Below are 10,232 nucleotides of genomic sequence, written 5' to 3'. Positions count from 1 at the left end.
GGGAGACCAGCTGGAACCCACACACACACACACACACACACACACACACACACACACACACACACACACACACACACACACACACACACACACACACACACACACACACACACACACACACACACACTCTTAACTGGTCGGAAATGTACCTTTTAGAGAAACAGAAATGTACATAACAAATACACACCTTGCCTTCAACACTTTGCAGAGCATTTTACCTTTGGCCTTTTTCTATTGTTATTGTATCCCCTGTTTCCCTGCCTTGCTTCTGCTGTTATATCTATTCTGGGCTTACATAACAGGAAATGCTACCCCTTAGCCACAGAGTGCCATTGTATGTGTTTTGTGTCTTTGTCCACGACTGGTTTTTCTTCTCTTTTTTAATTAACAGTCGGCAGAATGTGTCTGGGCAGTCCCTTGTTTTTTTTATTTGATACCACTGACATTTTAAGCTTGTATGGTTGCCATGTTTTTTCATATAAATTAATTGTGTTAAGCAGTTGGCCCAATAGAGTGTGTTGCTAAACAATGATGTAAGTCCAAGAAATACAGCATGTTGGTGCATATTCAGGTGTTCAAAGACACACACAGATTTTTTTTTTTTAAAAGGTTCAAGTTGGCTTCAATACCAGTTGTCTGGGGTTTACTTTTATATTGGTGATTTGCCTATTAAAGTGTCCCATCATGCTGCCATCCTTAGACCATTTTTTGACTGGCTTACTCTACCGGGGGTTACCTGTTCAAAACTGCCACCTCACGAGGAGGATAATAAGGAAGCTGAAAGCACTCATTGAAATGTTGAACCTCCATTTTTTATTCACGCATATTCCCGTTACTGTTCTGTTATCACTTCTTGAAAATGCAAGCGGGCCAAATGATTTATTCATGCCGATAAATCACGCTGAAGTGAAGCTGACACTGTGAGAGAGTGGAGGACAGCTCTCTTATAAATCTTCTGGAAAGAAGGTCATGAAGCTATACAGCGAAAGTTCACATGGGAAGGACACCTCGCCTATTATTATTCCTCCGTATAGCCTTTCATCCACTCATTTTACTCCACGTCCTCCGCCATTGTTAATAACCGTGCAGCAATGTTCTTCTCTCTTTGCGGTTACCCCAAAGCATTTTCCTCAGTTCTCTAATTGCTGTATGCTGTATTTTCATGTATGACCGATCACTAGGTAATGTTTTCAGACCGTGGATGGACTACAGTAAGCCTTTTAATAGTGGCTATAGTCTTTGATGTGCAGCTTCAATGTCTTAGCACTGTTTTGCCTGAAAGAAACGAAGGAGACAACCCTCTTTTATTTCATGAGAGGATTTGTTTCTCATTGACTTTCAAAGGTTGAAATCACACTACTTTTTCTTCCATTATAAAGTCAAACCCACGACACAGCATGTGGACACCCGGGCCTTTGAATGTTACTGACACAAAGTGGGTCAAAGAAAATTAATTTTTTTCATGATGTGGTTAATTATTGTAGGGAAATATGACATCTGTCAAAGGTGCTCTGAGGAACATTTGGTTTATGTAAATTCTATGAACCCTTTTGGACAAAAGCGGTAAGGTTTTTTCTACGCCAGTTCCTGGGTGAGTGTACCCATGACAAAGGCATAACGAAACACTATATAACATTGGATTCTTTGCACCCATGATCTCTTTGGTTGTTACATGCAATTTATGATCATCGGAGGAAAACATTATACTTTTTCAGAAATATTTAAAAGTTCTTTGTAGCACCTTCAACACTTTTTGTCAAAATCAGTGAATATCTTCATACGATTCGCTTTCTGAAAACAACGGTTTTAGTACGCGGCACAGCACAGGCTCTGTATGTAAAAGTGTGCAAATGTCCCAAATAGTACATTAATCAAGATTTCGACCATGAAGGCTCCATTAGCGCTGCAAAATGTTCAGTTATATAAAAATAAATAATAGGACCGGTTCATGACCAATCTGGGCCCGGCACTTCAATCAGTCCACCCCAGCTAGATTTGACCAAAGCAATGGGAGCATGATTGCTTTGGCTTCTTGTCAGCAGAATACAGATGGAACGTATAAGTCTTTAGAGGGTTAATTCACCGGCCTGCTGATACAGTGCAGTTTCTATCCTTTGAGTGTGGGTTCTGTAGCACAGGCTAGAGAGTGTTGAGGAGGTTTAGGACACCAGAAAGAGTCAGCCTACATTGCTGTTAAACGTACAGAATGCAATGCTGTCACTATAGGGATAGGCCTAATTGTTAGATGGTTTGTTCTGTGAGCTCAAAAAAAAGACTGTTGAGCTTATACTTAAGGTGTTGTAGATTGAATCTCTCCAAACGTCTGTGAAGGAAGGTCCCTACTTGACAACCCCCAGTTATTCACATATTCCTGTAGCATTTAGGTGGCAGGCGGAGGGATGCTGCCTTTTTGAAGGTCCTGTAGATTTATGGCATTTATAAATAGTGGGAAAACTCATCAATCTTCGGGGGCCTCCTAAATTGGGCTTTCTATATGATTTCTTACCTTGGATTAAAGTACACAGGATTGCAACATCAGATCCTGTATGCCGGGGAATAAAAACAAGCCTTCAGTCTTGAGGATGTGCTACCATTTATCATTCTCCAGGCAAATCCATACTCAGCAAAGGAAGTTCAGGTGTCACAGAGATATAGTGGTGTGAAACCTGGTCTCCTAATTGGCACACAAGCTTTCATTGAGGGAGATCAGTATGCATGTGTGTTTACAAAAACCATTGCTGGTCCACATAATTCATATTTCTGAATTAAATAGAGTTGAATAGAGTTCTAGCAATTTCGATCATACTAGGAGGAAGCGATTTATTCAAATGTCGTCTACCTTTTCTAACGGTATCATTTCCCACCCAAAACAATTCTTATTAAAAAAACTGGTCTGCCCAATCAATTAACAATAGCACAAATGTTGCCATACACATCTGAAGATTTCACACATAAACACTCATACACTCAGTCTCTTTGTCTTTATCCTCATACTAATTACTCACTTACACACCTCTGCACGCACACACGCACGCACGCATGCACACACACACTCCCAGGCAGAACTGTATTCGCTTCGCAGCTGAGAGCAGTTTCATTTTTTTCTCTATTGACAGGTAGATTGATTTGCGAGCAGCCGCCTCGACCCGATCCCATCCATCATGACGTGAGAGGAATCCAGTCACAAAGTAGAGAGGGGACACTAATGAGTGACAGAGCAGGAGAGTGGTACCAGCACTGAACTACTCCATAACTCATCATCATCATCAATGTGTGTGTGTGTGTGTGTGTGTGTGTGTGTGTGTGTGTGTGTATGTGTATTATGTGGTGGAGAGAACTACCCAGAATGACATACATCTGTCATAACAATGCGATGCCTGTCATTAAAGATGGAATGAGAAGGAATAAGCCTTCAAAGAAAATGAATGACAGGTAGCATCTAATTATAAATATTTCTGTCTCTTTTCACTTTAGTTGCGAACTGTCATCGAGGCCCAGGGGACTACAGATGAAGAATAGGCTCATTCTGGCATTTTTAACCCATGTACGATCATGTGTTTTATTAATTTGCACTGTCCCCTTCTTAAATAAACTGAATTTGTGATCAAAAGTCTAACTAGAACACATACAATAATAAACAGTGTTCCGGTGCTGCAGGATTGATTATTGAGAAGTTGGGAATACATCCTGGTTCTCTGAATGTCAAACTAGTTTTAATTAAGTTACTTTATTAGTCAATGGTTGGTTACATTGAAATTTGTCTTTCGCATATCCCCTCTCAAGTTACCACACTTCGGAGCGCAGGGTCAGCCGCAGTACAGCACCCCTGGAGCAGTTTGGGGTTAAGTGTCTTGCTCAAGGACACAATGGTGGGCACCGTAGACGTAATACCTCTGCTAGTTTTACAACTAACCGGTGACGGGGATCGAACCAGCGACCTCACACTTCACACCGAAAAACAAGCCTATTTACACTTTGAGAAACCCCTTACACTAAAATACATTATGTTATGTTGTTGTGAAGAGACATGGGACATCAATTCATTATTTTTCATTAATTATAAATCACCGCCACACAGCTGGGCTGGTGTAATTTTTACACAGCTGGTTCCAACACAGACAAAAAGACACAGCCAATATACAACACCCATTACTGGAACAAAACGACAACACGTGCATTGTGAGTCATATTGCACAGTATGGTGGACAGTGATTGGTTGACAAATGGTGCTCACAGTCCATATAGCAGTGGGGTTGAAACCCTGTCATTCCTCATGTGTCCACCAGTTGTCCCTTGAGTATAATAATAATAATAATGGATAGGATTTATATAGCGCTTTATTCCCTAAGGAGTCAAAGCACTTACAGGGTTCCAGGTTCCATTCATTCACACACAGTCATACCAGTGGTGGTAAACTATGATAGTAGCCACAGCTGCCCTGGGGGACAGTATGTGTTTGCTTCTGCCAGTAACTGACCCCGCCCCTTCCTGCACACCTGTCCCTCATCACTAAACTTAGTCCTCCCTGCATGTAAATACTTCCATTATCACCTTTATCTCTTGTTTGCCAAATTTGCTTGTTGCTTCATTTTCATGGGATTCTGGCTGTTTCTGCCTGTAAGTATCCTCCCCCTGAGATATGAACCTACCTGCTGTGGCCTGCTTCCTCCACTTGCATTGTGGGATTTGTTTGCCTTCACATTGCCAAACTTATGCTGTTGTTCATTTGACAATTGAGTATAGTCCGTATGTCAATCTGTTATGTGAGTCTCCATTCGGTTCTTATGTTATTGTTCTATGGTTCAAGGGGGGATGTTTATCTCAGAAGTGTTTTCCGAGATAAAATGTGTGCCTTGGAGTTTCAAGACCACTGCAGCTAAACTGTTCCAATACATGTCCATTAAACAACTTGTTTAAACGTTTGACTTATCTGTTTTGGGGGTAACTTTTAAACTATAGAGCTTGATTTGGTTGGTTCACTTTCCGTGTAAAAGGCCAATGATTTTAATGCTCTATACCTGCAGTTTAAGACGCATGACATTTGAGGTAAAGGGATCAAAAGCCGTAGCATCTGAGCCATTGAATAGTGCTTACCATACAAACGGTGTGTTGACTCCATTTTGGGTCTCAGGGGAATCCAGTTGCACCTCTGTGACAGCTGCATGGGAGATAAACTGGCTTCCAAATGAGCTCTTGGGACCTCTGAAGCTATGAAAAGGGAAATCCACTGCAAACAGAACTGCACTGATAGTTTATTTCTACTTCAATTTAACAAATGTATTTTGCTACATTATGCTATGAAGACTGTGATAAAAGATTCAAGGCTATAGGCAGGAATGGCAGGGTTAATGTAAGGTGAAAGGCAAATATGAAGGCAAGTTTAAAAGGGAAACGCAGTCCAAATGAACAAAAAAAAGGAAGAAGTTAACAAATCCCATTAAACCTCTGGGTTCATAAGATCAAATTTTATGGCTTGACAGAAATCCATTTCAAGACTAACAGCAGGACACGAGAAACACGAAAGGCATAAATAAGAAAGCAATCATACACCTTTATTTTTCTTATAAAATACATTGTGAATAAAAGAAAGATGCAATTTTTTTTTTTTTTACATTTTTGTCTGGATTGTCTCTTTATAACAGCTTCTGTGTGCTGAGGCTGTTTGGCCTGTTGCCCGGTGGCCTTAGGGGTGAAATTGGGTTTTAGATCAAACTTCCGAGGAACTCTAGTCTCCATTTTCTTGAAGGATCAGCGCGGCTCAGGAGGAGCTCACTGCTACACAACTTTCACACACTGGCATGGCTGAAAGCTTTGTCACGGAGTGTAGAGTGGCAGCTACTGGCTACTGTCGCATCAGTGGGCGTTAATCCACCATGATGTAGGCTGATATGAGTATTGCAAAAATGAAAAAAAAATAAAAAATTGGTACCACAAACTTTAGGACTATATGTGACAATGTTGCATTAAACTTTTTTGTTGCCCGCACATTGATGTCAAATGTGATTGATAGCAGCTTTGTTTTTGTTTTTCCGGCCTTTTAGATCGGTTGCGGCTGGTGGAAATTGGTTCTTAATGGGGCTGTGCCAGTTGTAGTGACCGTGCCAATTCACTTCAACACAACAGCCACTGTGCTGTGGCATCATGGGAGAACACAGGTAAGTGACATGCTCTTTCTTCACTGTATCACTGTTGGAGCAACACAATGTTTAAATCCACCAATTAAATGTTGTGCCTTTGTCTCGAGCAGAAACCAGCAATGTTGCCCCCCCTGTCTGTTGAACCTTTTTCACCTCATTGCTGTCCCATTTTTCTTTTAGTCTTTGAAATGGTTGACATTTCATTTTTCGAAATTTCCATTTAAAGTCACTATTCTGTCCCATGTGTTTCCCCCCTAATAGCTGTGGCCTTCTCTTATTTTGCCATCTATTCTACGTCCTATCAATAGATTCATTTATCTTTGGTTTTCTGCTGTGGGAGACAAATGGCCAGATTGTCATGGTTGGACAACTCATTTCCTCTAATATTTACCATTCTAGCACAAACAGGCGCTCCTCATCGATAAAAGCTATATTCTGTGAAATGTTTCATGTGTTTTGGTTTGAGTGTGTGTGTGTGTGTGTGTGTGTGTATGTGTGCATTGCTTCACACACACATGCCTGTCTGCTGTTTTTTTGTTTTGGACTGCTCACATTACTGGCTGTGAATGAATGCAATTCGGGGACAATTTGTGCAGCTGTGTCGAGGTGGCACTGACACCATGCAAGCTTGTTTGTGTGTGTGTTTCTCTGACAGGGACATTTGCATTTCATGAGTTTATCGTTTGAAGTTTGGGCCTGGTGTTTTTGGACAGGCACTACAGTATTGGCTGTGAATTAAGAGTTTGGAAACTGATGTGTGTTTGTGTGTGTCTGTGTGTGTGTGTGTGTGTGTGGGGGGGGGGGGGGGGGCACTTGCAGGCAAAAGTATTCTCAGTGCAAGTGAGACCCCTGTAGGTTACAGAACGTGTATCTATGGCTTAATGCAGTGGTTCTCAATTATTTTCTGTCATGCCCCCCCTAGGGGACAGAATTTTTTTCGCGCCCCCACCTAAATTGAAATACTATTGAGAACCTGCTAATATTTATTTATTTATCTGTACAAAACCACTGTATGAGTTTCTGGCACAAGCATTCTGCATACAATCACCTTATTACTTATTTATTTATTTTATTTATTTATAACAAAATTAGCTGAGATAACTTCTGCAGCAAAAAAATTAAAAGTTCAGTTTATTAGCTCAATTTGTAACATTTAAACAAGACTGCTCAGTCTGTGTGAATCTCAGGACAGAGAAACAAGAGCAAATGATTCACTAAGGTTTGCATTTCGAATGTATAACTGTTAACTGCTCCCATGTGCTTTCCGCCATTTTGCCTTTATCATCTTCAAACAGCGTGACGTCAACAATATTAACCTTTATTTGTACAGCACCTCCTACATAGATCTCAGCTTGCGGTTTCTTTACAATGAGGAATTGACATGCACCAAGAGCTTTGCACGAGAATAGCCAAAAGATTGATATGAAAAAAGGGATAGAATCCCAAATTATGTAAAAGAGGGTAGAAAAGTATACCTTTCTTTGAGAATAGTAGTAAAAACATGATGCATCAAAACAGAGCCTTGACACAGATTCACAATCGGTCTTGATAACATAAATAAGCCTCTTTTGTTAAAGTAGTAGAGTTGAGCAGAAAACGAATGAAAATGTATCCGGCTTACCAATAAACAGCATGCAAAAGGCAACTACAAAATATCTAATAGACTCAAAGTGTCTCTTATATAGGAGCACACAAGCAAAATGTCTGTCAGTGTTTTTAGTGTCTGTCGGTCACGTATGACGGCAGCTGTGACGTCCATGGTGGTCCGTTGCCCTTTCTGCTCTTGTGGTTTCAGTGGAGGACGCCTTGCTGTTCTGTCTGGCTCCTCGTGCCCCTCCTGCTTGCTCGGCCATGCCTTCCATTTCTCAGTCCTTCACCTTCCGCCCGCTCCACACCTGTTGCCCCGTCGCTGATTACCGCCTGGGGTTCGTCAATGCCCTGTGTCCTTTTAGTGGCACAAAATATAAAACCCATGTGCAATTACAAACGAACCATATAAACTCACCCATCCAGCAAAACAAGAACCCATTAAAGGGTCAATGAGAAAACACATCTAATAAATATTCTAAAACCTGGAGAAAAAGGTCTTTTATTAAAACCGTTAAACCCCATAGCACTGACCTCATCAAGTCTGTAGTGGAGGTAAACTTAATGAGTTGATATTCTGTTTTAATGAATATGTGACCTGTCTCTGGTTACTACAGTAGCCCAGAGCAAAGGAAACTAAACTACAGTAGTGAGCACAAACGTGTCTGTTTCTTGACAGCAAGGGCTGCTGTACAGCTGATTGAGGTTGAGAGGTACCGAGCATGGGGATAAATGTAAAGCCGGAACTTTTTACTGAGAAACTTTGCATGGAATGGGTTGACATTTAAGAGTCAGGCAGGCAAGAAACCTGAGTATAGTATAACATCTAAAATTAACCCGATACTTTTTCATCCTACCTTTTCAAGCACTTGACTGCTAAAGCTCTGTTGATAAAAGCTCCCCAAAAAGTTCTCTTCCGCCTAATTTATTTTGGTAAAATTATGACAAAGGGATATTTTACAACACAGTTGGAAATCCAGACCCATATCTAGAACGATACAGGTTCTGGCCACGATCAATATACCTTCCCAACTCAAGGGGCGGCACCTACGCGTGCAATTCAAATGCCACTGCACGCAATTGGATAGCACTATACGGCCAATCAGAGCAATGAACAAGGTGACGTATTCAGCCCCGTTAGTTTAGCGAACAGCGGGGCTAACTGGTAAATTAAACTCTTGCTGTGTTTGGTCGGCAAAACACTCTTTCAAAACTCTTTCTTACTAATGAAAGATTTGAGTGCCGTCTTCCAAAAGTGTCGAGGCCAAAGCAGTTTCAAACTCAAACAATTTATCCATCTTTGTTGTTTATAACGGCTCCTACGGCACATGCCCAGCACTGTCGTCACCTGGTTGCATCCGCCCCGAAAGCCCAATAAACCCCCCCCCATATTGTGATGGAAGTTCTGTTTAAGGTTGGAGGTCAACTCAGGAAGAATATTTCAGGAGACTTGGATGGATTATGAAGCAATATTTATTACAGACTTGGCCAAGGAGAACCGGACTGCAACTCTCGTGACTTGCACTTCAATTCTGACAAACTCATGCTTAGAGCTGTGTTTTAACCTCGCGCTATCTCTATCACCTCCCCGGCTCGGGCACCAAGCGTACCAATGTTTTGGTTCAGAGCTGAACACAGTGAACCACAACATTCTGGAGTCTAAGGAGATGAGACTTTATCTATACAACTGACCTAAGTGTCTCCTAACAGGCTCCAAGGCTGACCTAGAGTCTGAGAGACAGACACACAACATAGGCATGTATGGCCTATTAATCTTTCCCATTAATATTACAACTAAAGACCCAAAATTCCCTCACACATATCAGATAAAATGATTTGATTGGTAGGTCAGAACCTTCCGACATAGTTAATGATCTCAAATGGATTGTGTCCAGACCAGTAGGCTGAGAAAATTTAAATTTGCCAGCGGCAGGTCTGGATTTCCAGGCTAGCAGTTGAAGGCTTTACTCCAAAAATCCATAGTTACAGCCTCAAAGAAAAGATTAATTGGTGGACCATGTGTTAAAACTGTCTTAGTTGCAATTAATTTGCTACCATAAAACCTACCATGAAAAGATCAATGCATAGACTCATATAGGTTCTAAATTAAATTATACTTCATGTTAAAAAAAATAAGTATCTTTTTCCATGAACATTTTTATGTTCAATAAATCCCGGGACAAATACATCATGCAGCTTTGTGCTGCCATATAAGAAATGATGAGAAATTAATTGTGCCGTAAAAAGTCAAATGAAGTTGTTTGACCCTCATTTAATGGGAAGGTTCATTTTAATCTCTTCGCACTGCTCAGTGTTAGTAAACCCTTTGAACTCAGCATGTGCTAGCCAGTAACGGCACGTGTGTTTGTGAGGTTTCTGTGAAAACGGTTTTCCCGGAAGACAAGCAATGTGAGTGTTAATGTTGTTAGAGAAAGTATTGCATCACAACATAAAAAATAAATAAAAAAAGTTTAGTTCTCCCACTAAGCAAAGTGTTACACATCCATC

Source organism: Ammodytes marinus (genome assembly GCF_949987685.1).
Source record: "Ammodytes marinus genome assembly, chromosome: 15".
In the NCBI taxonomy this organism is placed as follows: Eukaryota; Metazoa; Chordata; class Actinopteri; order Uranoscopiformes; family Ammodytidae; genus Ammodytes; species Ammodytes marinus.
The sequence above is the reverse complement of the archived record's forward strand: the minus strand, read 5'-3'. Positions refer to the sequence as shown.